Below are 14,494 nucleotides of genomic sequence, written 5' to 3'. Positions count from 1 at the left end.
TGTTTTATATTCCATATGCCAATTACTTTTCTGCTGTTAGTGAATGTGTGTGTGTTGTCTATGCTGCTGAGACCTTGAATTTCCTTAGGGATCAATGAAAATCTATCTATCTATCTATCTATCTATCTGTCTTTTGCATGTCAGCCAGTGTCCTAAGCGCAGGCTACCATCGCTGGCTGACCCTCCCAGCACTTATTTGGAGGTTTACGGTGGTGTCGTGATGATAGTGTGTCAAGTAATGGGCGTGGTACAGACAGCAGGGCTGGTAAATAAGGCTCTGCAGAACTACAAGTCTTCCAGATGAACAGTTTGACCAGGACATGCTTTATTGTAGGCGCTTGTGGTTATGAGCACCTGCCCACCTGCCACCTGCCTTACCTGCACGCGTAACTCAGTTACTATTGTTGGTTGCAACATACATCTTGTTTCTGATTTGTTGTATGGGTAATATGACCAAAATAAGTAAACCTCAAATATGTTCATCCGTGTTGCTGAAGGTGCGCCAATTTGAGGTCACGCCATCCACTGCTTGACCGGTGATCGTTACCCCCCCTTCGCAAACTTTTGTTTATACTCAGATTTTACATTTACAGTGGGACTTTATCTCAAACCCTTTCAAGTATGACCTTGTTTTGACATACAAATCAATGGTGTTGCTTTCTTAACCCCTGGTAGCCCTAGTTGCCAGGTTTAAACAGGTTATGAGAGAGGAAATATTTTTGAACTGTGGGCTCTTATACACATGACCTCATTGTTATGCTTTTTTTGTTTTGTTTTTTGCTCGTTTATGATAATGTTGATTTTATCATTGTATTCTATTTATATTAAGTTTGCTAACTGCAGGTGTCCTAAAAATAAATGAACTTGCCTTTCTGTTTGTAGTTTTGTGTTTGATGATGAAAAAACATTGCATTTGGGAAATATAGTTCTTTTTGTATTATTCTTTGCCACTGGCGTGGCCTCAATCAGGAGTGAGCTATTTGTGGCTAGCTCATTTGAGTTTGGAGCCCTGGTGCATATATTGTGAGTCATTGTGTGAGTGCTTCGTCATGATACTCAGATCATCTGCTGTCTATGTCGCGCATCGCCGAAGGCCAGATCACCAGCATGAATGCAAACAGTGCGACCTTCTCCCTCCCAGGCCCTCGGTAAGCGCCGCGTTGGACATCTTCGTCGTGCGGCGGCGGCAGGCGCGGGGCGTCGTCCAGCAGCGTCGCACCGGCGCGCCGAATGCGTCATTACAGGGCCTGGGCGTCAGCTCACGCTGGCAGTGTGCTCCTGAGCCTGGGCCAGCTCCGACTGAGCCACCACCAGACGCGCCTCCTGCAGCTTCAGGTTGGCCTGGGGGAAGGGGTGGACAGAGGAAGTGAGAAACACACACACACACACATTATACAACCGCATTGTCAAAACACACACACATTACAACTTGCCTCTGCATTATACAAAACACACATACACACACACACACACACACATTGTACAAAACATACATCTTTGTTAACAAACACCACACACATATACCATTTCATTATGCAAAACACACACACATTCTAAACACATTATACCTTTTTGATACACACACACATTATACAAACATGTCTTTTATTCTTCGAACACACACACACGTTATACAACACACGTATGGGCACGACTATACAAAACACACTGCGGCTTTGCCATCCGCGTGCAAAAACACGCATTGCTGTACGTACATTGCTAAAACACGCGTGCCTGGAATTACACCGACACACACGCACACACCATTGCACAAAACATGCATCCACCATTATACGAACACACACACACGTTAAAACACGCACACACGTTATGCCGAGCATTCACGCATTACCTGACTTTACACGCATTGCTGCAAACACTGCTACAAACACACACACACATACAAAACACAAACACATTATACGAGCATACATGCATTATACAAAACCTGCACGCATTGTACCATTACACACACACATTATACCGAACCATTATCCGCATTCGCCAAAACGCACCGTAAACCGATTACACCGAAACACACACATTATACGCGCTTGCTCTGCATTTATACCGAACACATGCATGCGCGCACGTTTCCATAAAAACACACGCACACATTACTCTTTAGGCATAAATCACACATTGCCACCGAGCATACACACACACACGTTGCCAAAACCTTTTTGCATTATATTACGTATCACACGTTCCGCCAAACACCGTCGAATAGGTTACACCATTGCACACGTTACGCCAACGCATACGTCACTGCAAGCCACATACATCACGCATTTTCCTTGAAACCGCACACATTGCACAGAGCACATACATCACACTACGTTATAAAACCTGCACGTTATACCGTACTGCACGCGTTATACCGGGCGCACGTTGAAACGCACGTTATGCAAACCGCTCACGTTCTTCCTGCCGCACACGTTGTACTAAAACACACACACATTATCGAGCACGCACGCCTGAAAACCTGAAACACATTATACCGAACTGCCGTCTGCCGCATTGCTGGTACGCACACGTTGCCGCGCATTATACATAACACGCTTACATCACGTTATCTGACCATACATCACGCCACATTCCGCCGAGCCACACACGCGTTGCTGCGTCTGCATCCGCACACGTTGTAACCTGAAACACACACACATACAAAACCTGCACGTTATACAAAGGCCATACATCACACACATTACCGGTGCACACACACTACACGTTATACTGAGCACGCACGCGTTAATGCAAAACCTGCACGCACATACAACCACCGACACATTATGCGAAACACATACATCGCACATTATACAAAACACGCACGACATACCGGCCGCTATACGCAACACGCCATCACACACATTATACAAAACACACCATCACACATAACCACACACACATTGCCTGAAACACATGCATCACATTATACCAAAACACACACACATTATACAAAACGCCATCCCACATTACAAAACACATACATCACACATTATACAAAACGCATCACGCACACGACTATACAAAACACACACATACATCACCTCGTTATACGAAACACATACATCACACATTATACAAACACATACATCACACGTTCCGTAAAACACATCACACAAATTACACCGGCACACACCACGCCTGTTGAGCTCTTAGAGACACTGTACATTTATCTGATGTCGCCTCACGGTTTGCTGAATAGCATTCCCGAATGGTGGCGGTCACACACGTTACGGTGAATTCAATGATAACTAGAAATGCAATTCCGAGGTGCAGAGATGCAATCTGCTGGTTTGAAGACATTGGTGGGGCTGTTAAGCTTGATGCTATGGCTAGTTTAGCGTGGGGTAGCAGTACCTGCAAATGCTGGGTAACCAAATTTGAATCTTGTGACACATAGCATTCTTGAGATATCTACCCGCCTCAAGGTGTTTTTGACCTTGGCAGTGACCTTCAACCTCAACGTATCCTTCATCTTTGAGTCCATAAAAACACTCAATACCAAATTTGGGCTTGTCATCATTCAAGCGTTCTGGAATATAATACTGAATGCATGAGATATGGCTGGTTTTATTTTGACACACAGAAACACTTTAACAGGATGTGTAGTTCAGGTAGAGCTAGATCATTAGCCCAAGCTGAGGCGGTTGGAGTCTCACAGGTGACCTGCCCAGTCTGATTAGCCTGGGAACTGCTCTGAGAACGCTACTTAGCGCCCGAGCTGGCTCTATTATGACATCACAGCCCCCATTCAAGTCTATGGGGTAAAAATACACTTTTAACTAGATTTCGCGGTTCGAGGAACTGCAAGAGTAAGTGATCAGGGGCATGGAACTTCGGCCTCATCCAAAGAGTTAGCGGTGCCTCATTTATGTCGGGCACCGCGGATCAAAAGTTATCTGCATTAGCAACATCAGCCAGCTAAGCATAAATAACATAGTTTGCTATGCTGTGAACTGCTATGGTGAGTAAGCTAGAGTTATTACAGGGGTGGTTTCTAGGTTGTTGCTAGGTATTTAGTTAGTTGCTAGTAAGCCATCTTAAGCTGACTGCATAAAGTGGTATTTTAAGAGATACATTCTCAAATCAGAGACTGTGTATAGGTCATGGTTAAAAACGTATCAGAATCTCAGAAATAATCCGCGTAATGCAGCCAGTTTAAGATTTTTGAAGAGTCAGATTTTTAAAGGCAATCAAATTTCGACTCTCTTCTGGCTGCGGTTAAAGAAAAACCAAGCTGCATACTCCTGAGAGGCCTGGAAGAGATCAGTTCTGAGGTTGTTAGCTCTGGAACGAAAAATGGACTGCATTTTCTTAAAGACAATGTGACTGAAGTCTTGAGGCAAAGTTTGCACAGAAATGCTGATTTTCCCACCCTCATCGACCTTGTCATAAAACTTGTTTAAATGATCACACACAAGCGCCTCCTTGCTGCTTTGTCGTCTACATCCGGCCTCTCAAACTTCTTTGACCTGAGGCCAGTCAAGGCATACTTTGGGGTCATAGGGCCCACCCTGCATGAACCCACCCCTCCTCCCACCCCATCAAATTGTAATGATATCACAATTATATGATTTTACTATATTATTATAAATGCACTTCAAAACAGCCACCGTTTAAAGCGCTAAGATTGTTTCATAAAAGTTTTGTGAAAGCATGCAATATCAGAGTACCTCGCTTTACTAATGTAAAATATAATTAGCCTACACTAGTTTCCATTATTGGTGCAGGTGGCCTGGCTACCTGGCCTAGGATTCTAATTGCTTAATGGCCCCTATTGTGATGTCATCAGCCCAAAATGTCTACTAGTTTTAATTAATAGTTTTAAAAGCATAAAAGTTACAAAGATGAAAAAGTACAAAGCACACATGTCCTAAGTAAGACCTACGTAACATAGTTTGAATGAAGTTTGTACTTTAAACGGGTTGAAGCTGCATTAGCTGCTTTAGAATATAAGAAGAAAGAAGAAGAAGCCTAGGAAGAACAGTACAGTGCATTTTCATGCACTGTAATAAGGCATATTAATTGTGTCGGTGTGGGGAGGGGTGTAATGGTGTGTATGGGGGCGCTACAGTGTGAGTGTGTGTTTCTATGTGTATGTGTGTATGTGTGTGTGTGTGTGTATGTCTGTGTGTGTGTGTGTGTGTGTGTATGTGTATCTGTATGTGTATGTGTGTGTGTGTATGTATGTGTGTGCGTGTGTATGTGTGTGTGTATGTGTGTGTGTGTGTGTGTGTGTGCGCGTGTTCACTCCTGAGAGTGTGCATGCGAGTGGAACAAGCTGCCCAAACAAGGCACACATTTGGACGTGTGTGTTTATGTTCCTGATTTATAGGCCACACTTACAATTCAAAAGTCCCGTAACAAAAGCCTGCTGTCCACTCCACTCCACTCTTGGATGATAAATCACGGCTGGTCAGACGCACCTGATGAGAACGCTCTCTCACACCGCATCAGGCGCCGCTCTCTAATAACGCGCTGCGCCTACTCAGCCTGGCCTGCTGATTGGACGAGGGAGGAGGGTGTCATATCCAATCAGAAGGGGCTCATGCTTATGCAGGGTGTCATATCCAATCAGAAGGGGCTCATGCTTATGCAGGGTGTCATATCCAATCAGAAGGGGCTCATGCTTATGCAGGGTGTCATATCCAATCTGAAGGGGCTCATGCTTATGCTTTTCTGGGCTTTTTTTTTCCATTTCAGTAAAATGGTTCAGAAATTGCTTGTTATTTTTTGGCAATCTATTTGAGAGCATACAGCATTACACTCACGTCAACACGTATTGGGTTTTATGATTTGATGTGCATGTTTATTTGCGCCCATTAGTGCCTAACACAGACACCATCTCACCGTGCTATTGGGCCAGCAGGGCAGGCTACTTCACAGGACCAGCACGTACAAGCAATACCAACGTCTAAGCTAAAATACATGGAAGATTTTATTGATGCAGAATTCTTATTTGCTTGTCTTACTAGCATCTAACCACAACAAAAACAACATCCCACTACACCTTTAAAGGCAGCACTTCCTTGTTGATGCTGAAGAAGTCCACCATGGCTTCGGTCCAGGAGCACAGGCCAGCCACGTTTCCACAGATGCGCTTGGCCGCCTCCAGGTTGTAGTCGTCCATGCTGAGGTACGGCGTGAGCAGCTCCACCACTTCCTCTGTGATGGAGTCCTGTCAGAGGGAGAAGAGAGGGGCCATTAAGCACTCAAAGAGCTGAGGTACGCTGTGAGCCGAACTGTCGGCCCCTCAGATCCTCCAGCCTGGGACTTTTAGTTGTTCCAGAAAGTGACCGATAATTTGCAGTTAGAGCACCCAAGCTTTGGAACAGCCTCCCTTATACCATCAGTAGCTGTTTTCAACTCTAGCCTAAAGACCCACTTATATAATGGCTTTCCTTAAATAGTGAACGATTCCACCCATGTCTTTTATCATTACTATCATTTCTGTTTGTTTATTTTGTCTTGGGTACTATACTGTATACTTTTCCTATTTTCTTTTTTTATATTTAGTTAAGTTTGTGTTTGATAGTTTGTAGTTTGGTAGTTTACTATTTTATCATCATCATTATTATTATTATTATTATTATTATTATTATTGTTGTTATCATTACTATTGTTTTGTTTTTTGCTTTGTTTTTGTTTGTTTGTTTGTTTGTCTGTAGAGCACTTTGTGCTTGAAAAGTGCTATATAAATAAATTTTATTATTATCATTATTATATTTTTATATATTTTATTATTTTTATAATGACTGTTGTATATAATAGGACAATCATATTACAAGGGCTGAACATTGTGTTGTGGGCTATATTGATATTTATTATCATGTCTGCATTCGAACACTGAGCTGCATTCGAACACTGAGAGTCATTCCTCACTTTGATAATGAAGTCTATAGAACTGCTGTGAGTTGTGCCTTTTGAAATGGCGTTGTACCAAGCATTTAACTTTGGGTGTGGTGTGGCGTTGTTGGGTGTGGTGTGGCCTTGTTGGGTGTGGTGTGGCGGTGTTGGGTGTGGTGTGGCGTTGTACCAAGCATTTGACTTTGGGTGTGGTGTGGCGTTGTTGGGTGTGGCGTGGCGTTGTTTCTATATTCCTCTCTAGTCACAGCACCTCCCCAGTTCAGGCAGGATTATCTTCAGCTCTGACAGCCCCTGTAATCCTTTGCATAGTGTGTGTGTGTGCATGAGGGTGTGTGTGTGCATGAGGGTGTGTGTGTGTGTGTGTGTGTGTGCACATACCTGTGAGTGCATTCTATGTGTGATTGAATATGCATTGGTATGCGTGCATCCAAGCGTGCATTTGATTGTGTGTGTGTATCTTTGTGTGTGTGTGTGTGTGTGTGTGTGTGTGTGAATCTTTTGACACATTCACCCAAGCGTTCATAAATGTGTGGTTGTGTATATGAGGGACAGTGAGAGTGAGAGAGGGAAAGAGAGAATAAACAACAGCAAGAAAGAGAGAATAAACGACAGCAAGAAAGAGAGAATAAACGACAGCAAGAAAGAGAGAGCATGTTTTAGAAGCGTAGCCCCCGCCCCCCCTCTTTCTCTCCCTCTTTCTCTCTCTCCCTGTTTCTCTCCTCTTTCTCTCTTCTCACATACTCACATACTGACAAGGGCTGACTGCCCAGAGAGATTTGTGTGTGTGTGTGTGTGTGTGTGTGTGTGTGTGTGTGTGTGTGTTATGCAGGGGCTTTCCGCTGGACCACTCCTGCATAAAGGTGAGACATCTCGGGCTCCTATTTGAGTGGACGCTTAACGGAGCAGCCGAGGCGGACCAGGGAGGTGAAGATGGACGTAGTGATGTCATCGTCACGGAGATAAGGTCACTGTCACTTGCTTGTGTACATACCAAAAGGGCTCTCGATCCCGGGCAACAGCCCAAAGCCCAAGCAAGCAAAGCCCCAGTCCTAACAGAGGGGGCTTCACATCGCAAACAGGGGACAGGGCTTCACATGCGGGTCCACATGGCACGAGTACCAAATGGGGGGACACCACATTTTACATTTTTTACATTTTATTTGGTTTTTCATTAAAGACTATGTGTGGAGGCCTAACGTGCCATTAAGTGAGGCTTTGAAATTCAAATCTGACCATGTGTGTGTGTGTGCCTGTGCATTCATGATTGTGTATGGGTGTGCATGTATGGGTGTGTGTGTATATGCATTTATTAAGCATTTATGCATGTGTGTGTGTGTGTGTGTGTATCTGCATGTGCATGTGTATGTGTGTTTATGAACATGAGAATAAGTGTGTGTTTGTGTGTGTGTGTGTGCCATCTCGTTGAAGTTAAGGAGCATGCTTAGGAAGGCAAATGTGTGTATATTTGTGTGTGTGTGTGTGTGTGTGTGTGTGTGTGTGTGTGTGTGTGTGCGTCCCACCTTGTTGAAGTTACCGCCTGCTCAACCGTTTGGTAGAGCACACTTTAAGACACCATATCCGTTTGGTAGAGCACACTTTAAGACACCATATCTTACCAAAACATCCAACTGATTTGAGTGTAAACATATTGGAGCCATATCTACCACTTAAGCACAACATATTTGCTCAGTACCTCTGTAATGTCCAAGGCCACACCTTCTCATCATACACGATTTCGGCCATATTTTGTGGAGTCACTTCACAAGTTTTCAAAGGTAAGACTTTTTCCCCCTCATTATTATGTTAAAATGAAGTGGAATAACAAATGTATTAACTTACATCAACAAATATATATATATATTTCCATGGTCAAATAATTTTTTAAAAACATGCTCAACCAAACAGTTGATAAGTCAATTTATGGTAAAAGTCAAGTATAGATAATACTAGAAAACATGACAAAGTTTATGAATTAATCATATTAACCATTATATACTGTTTTATGTTTAAATGTATACTACTACTGTAAACACAGTATATATATATATATATATATATATGTTATAGAGATACATTTCCCAGTTGGCACACCACATTTTGGATTGAAATACCCCATCACTCTCCTTTCAAATAAAAGAGTTTTTTGGAGGAAAATACTTTTTTTCAGTAAAACAATAATCTCATGGCAAAGTCAGATAACTGACTTTTACCATAAACTGACGTTAAACTGAACCTCTGCCAAACTGATAAACTGAACCTCTACCAAACTAACCGTTTGGAAGAGGTTCATAGAAATTGAATGGGAGGGTCCTTTGAAAAAAAACTAGGCAGATACTACAGCCTAATAGAGCAAGATAAAACGAAAAAATATTTTTGTTTTCTCACTTTTATCATGGTGTGCCAGTTAAAGGGTTAAGGAGCATGCATACGATGTCACCTTGTTGAAGTTCAGGAGCATGCTTAGGAAGGTGTGTGTGTGTGTGTGTGTGTGTGTGTATGTGTGTGTGTGTGTGTGTGTATGTGTGTGTGTGTCCCACCTTGTTTGAGTTCAGGAGCATGCTTAGGAAGGTGGAGTTGTTCATGAGCTTGAGGGCTTCAGTCCAGGAGTGCGTGACATGGGCAGGTCCATGAGCCAGCGTCCCACCCTGCGCTGGAAGAGGATCAGCACTGCGTCCATGATCGCGCGCATGATCAGGTGGCGGCTTCCCAGCTGCTGTATCCGCCCGGCTTTATAGTCTGGACACAGGGGCGACAAAACAACGAAATCAGACCAGCGATCTACAATGGGATGGTGCACACCCGGCCTGTATAATATAACCACTGACCATTTGGTCAATTATTTTGGTCAGTTATTATTTTTACATGTATGCACATAAAATTAGATAAAATGTTTACAAAAGATTATACAACAATTGGGTTCTATGGAACTATTTATTTGTTCTGATTGGCGAGGGGCATTCACGAGGATGGAATATCCCTGGACATTTCAACTCCAGACTTTACCACAGCTAATAATAAATCACTCCAAGCGATACAATGCGAAGATTTGACACAATTGACGATATAATTAAGCAATATAGCACGAGTGAGTGGGCGTACTCCGGCCTAGGTAGCTCTGACGAACAACACCCGTGGAATATCCATGACCAACCTCTCCTCGTGTATGAATACTAAGGATTTCAGTGGGGTTGGTGTGTTTGTGTGTGTGTGTGTGTGTGTGTGTGGGGGTTGGTGGGGGTTGTGTTCAAATGTTACCATTTTTATGCGTATGCACTGTCGCACTTTTATAAATAAAACACAAGATAGGAAAGATTATGTGGTTGGATGTAGACCTAGGTCCCATTAAACCTGAGGCCCCCTAAGTGCCTTGAAAGGTCCTGTGTGTATCTGTAGTGTAGTGTGTATCTGTAGTGTGTAGTGTGTAGTGTGTATGTGTAGTGTGTATCTGTAGTGTGTAGTGTGTACCTGTAGTGTGTAGTGTGTACCTGTAGTGTGTAGTGTGTGAGTGTGCACCTGTAGTGTGTAGTGTGTGTAGTGTGCACCTGTAGTGTGTGTGTGTAGTGTGCACCTGTAGTGTGTAGTGTGTGTACCTGTAGTGTGTAGTGTGTAGTGTGTATGTGTAGTGTGTAGTGTGCACCTGTAGTGTATGTGTAGTGTGTGTATGTGTAGTGTGTATGTGTAGTGTGCACCTGTAGTGTGTAGTGTGTACCTGCAGTGTGTAGTGTGCACCTGTAGTGTGTAGTGTGCACCTGTAGTGTGTAGTGTGTACCTGTAGTGTGTAGTGTGTGTGTGTAGTGTGTACCTGTAGTGTGTAGTGTGTGTAGTGTGTGTACCTGTAGTGTGTAGTGTGCACCTGTAGTGTGTACCTGTAGTGTGTAGTGTGTGTGTGTAGTGTGTACCTGTAGTGTGTGTGTGTAGTGTGTATGTGTAGTGTGTAGTGTAGTGTGTATGTGTAGTGTGTAGTGTGTACCTGTAGTGTGTATGTGTAGTGTGTGTGTGTAGTGTGTGGTGTGTGTACCTGTAGTGTGTAGTGTGCACCTGTAGTGTGTAGTGTGTGTGTGTAGTGTGTACCTGTAGTGTGTAGTGTGTACCTGTAGTGTGTATGTGTAGTGTGTGTGTGTAGTGTGTACCTGTAGTGCAGCCTCAGCGGCAGCTAGCGCTGGCTTGGCGGCCTCCAGTTTGGACTCGGCCACCTTCTTGTCTCCCTCGATCTCGTCCACGATGGCCTGGGCCTTGTCTTTGACCTTCTGCACCTGGGCCTTGACCTTCTCCGCCGCCTGCGCCTTGAGCGTGACCTCCTGCAGAACCCCCTCGGCCTTCTGGGACGCCACGGCCAGCTCCTGCTCCTTAAGCGCCAGCTGCTTGGACAGCTCACTGACCGACACCTCGGCCTCCATCAGCTTGGCCAGGCCTGGAGACAAACACATACACACACACACACACACACACACACACACACAAACAAACACACACACACACACACACACACACACACACACAAACACACACACATGTAGAGAGGGAGAGAGAGGGAGAGGGAGAGAGAGAGACAGAGAGAGGGGGACAGAGAGAGATGGAGAGAGAGAGAGAGAAAGGGGAGAGAGTGAGATGGAGAGGGAGGGAGAGGGAGTGGGAGAGAGTGAGAGAAAGGGGGAGAGAGAGAGAGAGAGAAAGGGGGAGAGAGTGAGATGGAGAGGGAGAGAGAGGTGACTGATTTGTTGCACTGGAGTAAGAGGAAACGCCATAGCAATGATGGAGGCATTCCATCATCAACAGATCACCAATAGGGGAGTGGTCAGAAGAAATGCTAATATCAAACATTCAAAGATATCACTTGGATTTCATGATATCCTATGTATGTGTGTATATTCATAATCAATACATTGATTGACCTTAGTATTAGTATTGAGCTTAATGTTGCATTAGCTACAGTCCTGCGGCACCTGATTGGCTCACCACCTGCAATTTGTCGTTCAGCCAGCGTTCCCGCGGGCAATCTTCCTGGGTAGATGGCTAGTAGCCTTTGATGAAGGACAGGTAGGATTTGGAGGCGTCCGTGGAGTCTGCGGTAGAGAGGCTGGAAGTTTCGGTGCGTCTGGCCACCAAGGTCCTGGAAGGTGCCATGGTGGTCCTGCAGCTCTGCTTGACCTCCTCCCGTGCAGCCCAAGGCGCGTAGCGGACAGAGTGGTGGCGACCGCCCGCGTCGAGGTGGCCGCTGGAACCAGTCGACCGTGCAGCGGACCACGAGGCCGAGAGCCGGAATGCGTGGCGGCGGCTTCTCCCCGGCAGGCTGCAGGCGCCACGTGCAGGTTGCTGCGCACGCGCGACAGGAAGTAGTCGTACAGGTTCTCGGCGGTGGCGGCGGCGCTTGTCTTTCAGCGCTCATGGCAGCGACCAGGTCCTGCGTGATCTCGTCCAGCTTCGTGTGAACAGGTTGTTACCTCACCGATGCGCCAACCGTTGTTCATATCCCAGGAAGGACTCGTCCTTGATGTCGTTGTCGGTGAAGATGAAGGTGACACCCTTCCCCTGCTGCCCCGCGATGCGGTAAAGCGTCTTCAGGTCGTCCATCAGATTACTCACGCCGTACGACCTGTGGACACAACATCAGATTACTCATGCCGTACGACCTGTGGACACAACGGACCAAGAGGAGTGTGTCAGACTAGGTGCAACCCGAGATGAAACAATATGTTCCAGATCAGTACAATATTCCAGATCAGTATGTATTATGGAGAAGAACAATGTTTTTGCTTCAGCACTTCTGAGGCTATTAAGTGGTCAAACCTCATAGCTACTTGCGGTGTTGTGTGTAGGGTTAGGGTCAGGCACAGAGGTTCCACCAGACGTGTTGTTGGAAGAGAAACCTACCGTGTGAGCGTGATCTGGAAGCTCTGGTACCCAGCGATGAAGGAGGCCAGTCGGGTGAGGCTCTGCTTGCCTGACCCCCCCACCCCCACCAGCAGAGCATTGCCCTGGGGAGTCCGGATGATCCGGGAGATCTTCACCAAGTGGATCATGGCATCCTGCTCACAGAAACATCATTTTGAAACACAATGTTAGTGTTCTTATTTACACTATGACCTAATTTGGTCTTCCCTTTTAAAACCCATTCACATGTCTCTATGTTATACTGGTGCATTCTAATCACACTCATAGTTTCATTCTAATCACACTCATAGTTTCACTCTCAGTTTTGAAAAGCAGCCCATTATGCTACTAGTGTTGACCCCACTGCCACTGCAGTGCCTGCGTGAGCGCCCTTATCCTTGAGCTGACCTTGAAAAAGACCAGGTCCATGGCACTGCCTCTCACGGCCTCGTTGTACTGCTGCAGGTAGAACCCCAGACGCTCCGACAGCACCTGGTAGGACGGGATGGGCTCGTACACCTTGGGCGTCTCAGGCTCCGCGTCGTCCGGCTCGTCTCCCATGCTCTCTGGGGCGTCCCGCAGGAAGTCCACAAAGTAGGTGTCGGCCTCGGCCTGCGCCCACAGGTCCGCTCCGTGCTCCTCCGTCACCATCTGAGCAGTGAAGCAGACACTGTGAATTACGTTTTTGACCTATTGTGTTATCCTGTATAATGACATCCAAGAGCAGTGGCTCAGTGAGTCAAATCAGCTTCATGTGCTTTTGGTGTTGTATAGTGGAACCAGAGAGAGTGCAGAACCAGAGAGTGCAGAACCAGAGAGAGTGCAGAACCAGAGAGAGTGCAGAACCAGAGAATGCAGAACCAGAGAGAGGTGCAGAACCAGAGAGAGTGCAGAACCAGAGAGTCCAGAACCAGAGAGAGAGTGCAGAACCAGAGAGTGCAGAACCAGAGATAGTGCAGAACCAGAGAGAGTGCAGAACCAGAGAGAGTGCAGAACCAGAGAGTGCAGAACCAGAGAGAGTAGTGCAGAACCAGAGGAGTGCAGAGAACCAGAATAGAAAGTAGTGCAGAACCAGAGAGGTGCAGAACCAGACAGAGATCAGAACCAAAGGGGAGAATAGAGAGTGCAGAACCTGAAGAATGCAGAACCAGAGAGAGTAGTGCAGAACCAGAGAGAGTGCAGAACCAGAGAGAGTGCAGAACCAGAGAGAGTAGTGCAGAACCAGAGAGAGTAGTGCAGAACCAGAGAGAGTGCAGAACCAGAGAGAGTAGAACCAGAGAGTAGTGCAGAACCAGAGAGAGTCCAGAACCAGAGAGTGCAGAACCAGAGAGTGCAGAACCAGAGAGAGTGCAGAACCAGAGAGAGTCCAGAACCAGAGAGTGCAGAACCAGAGAGAGAGTGCAGAACCAGAGAGAAGTGCAGAACCAGAGAGAGTAGTGCAGAACCAGAGAGAGTGCAGAACCAGAGGAGTGCAGAACCAGAGAGTGCAGAACCAGAGAGAGTAGTGCAGAACCAGAGAGAGTGCAGAACCAGAGAGAGTAGTGCAGAACCAGAGAGAGTGCAGAACCAGAGAGAGAGTGCAGAAGGGAAATGGAAAAGTCCCACATCCAGTCACTGGCAAAGCAGACAGCATCATTACATCCACAGTGACACAAAATGCCTAGAGCTTTCTACAATGGATCCGATCTCTGCTACTTCAGCTATCAATCAGCTGATCCATCCATCTCTCGCTGAGATTCATGCGGTGCTG

The 14,494-nt window shown here is 45.7% G+C and overlaps 1 pseudogene; it reads right to left on the bottom strand.

Moving 5' to 3' along the window:
• Positions 1-1,099: 1,099 nt before the first annotated feature.
• LOC125309808 overlaps positions 1,100-14,494 on the bottom strand; it is a 95,211-nt pseudogene continuing 81,816 nt past the window's right edge.

Source organism: Alosa alosa, chromosome 16 (genome assembly GCF_017589495.1).
Source record: "Alosa alosa isolate M-15738 ecotype Scorff River chromosome 16, AALO_Geno_1.1, whole genome shotgun sequence".
NCBI lineage: Eukaryota > Metazoa > Chordata > Actinopteri > Clupeiformes > Clupeidae > Alosa > Alosa alosa.
The sequence above is the reverse complement of the archived record's forward strand: the minus strand, read 5'-3'. Positions and strand labels throughout refer to the sequence as shown.